Consider the following 652-nt stretch of genomic DNA (forward strand, 5'->3'; position numbering starts at 1 on the left):
TTAGGGCTGACCTGTAGATGTCTCTCCTAAAGCATGTGGCCCAGCACCTGACCAGCTGCCCTGGCTGCTTTATAAGGTATTGAGTTCCTGTCTTTGTGGGCCGCTGACGGAAGAATGTGTGTGTAATGGGTTGGGGGCAGGGAGGAGTAAGGTATCAGAAATTAGTCAGGGGATCTCATTCTTCCCAGCTGAGATTCTCAGTTCCTCCTGTGACGTTTATTGACAGCTACAGTTTATGGGGTGCTCACTGTCGCTGGTGTGATACTTCAGGCTTTATATATAGTTAATTCTTTTTTTTGCAAGACAACAAAGGCATTTATTTGGGGTAAAACTATGGGACACTTCACGAATTTGCATGTGATCATTGCACAGGTGCTATGCTAATCTTCTCTGTATTGTTCCAATTTTAGTATATGCACTGTGGAAGTGAGTGCGACAGTTACATTTTTTTTTTTTAATTAAAGAAGTTGTAGGTTTACAGAAAAATCATGCCTAAAATATAGAGTTCCCATATACCACCCTATTATTAACACCTTGCATTAGTGTGGTACATTTCTTACAATTCATGTAAGAACATTTTTATACATGTACTATTAGCCATACTCAATTGTTTACAGTAGGGTTCACTGTGTTGTTAAATCCTATGTCTTTT

The 652-nt window shown here is 39.6% G+C and overlaps 1 non-coding gene across 1 annotated transcript; it reads right to left on the reverse strand.

Moving 5' to 3' along the window:
* Positions 1–327: 327 nt before the first annotated feature.
* On the reverse strand, positions 328–434 carry LOC143689189 (U6 spliceosomal RNA). The gene has a single exon (XR_013178651.1). It is a non-coding gene; the product is annotated as a U6 spliceosomal RNA (small nuclear RNA).
* Between the last annotated feature and the right edge of the window lie 218 nt (positions 435–652).

Source organism: Tamandua tetradactyla, chromosome 6 (assembly GCF_023851605.1).
Source record: "Tamandua tetradactyla isolate mTamTet1 chromosome 6, mTamTet1.pri, whole genome shotgun sequence".
In the NCBI taxonomy this organism is placed as follows: domain Eukaryota; kingdom Metazoa; phylum Chordata; class Mammalia; order Pilosa; family Myrmecophagidae; genus Tamandua; species Tamandua tetradactyla.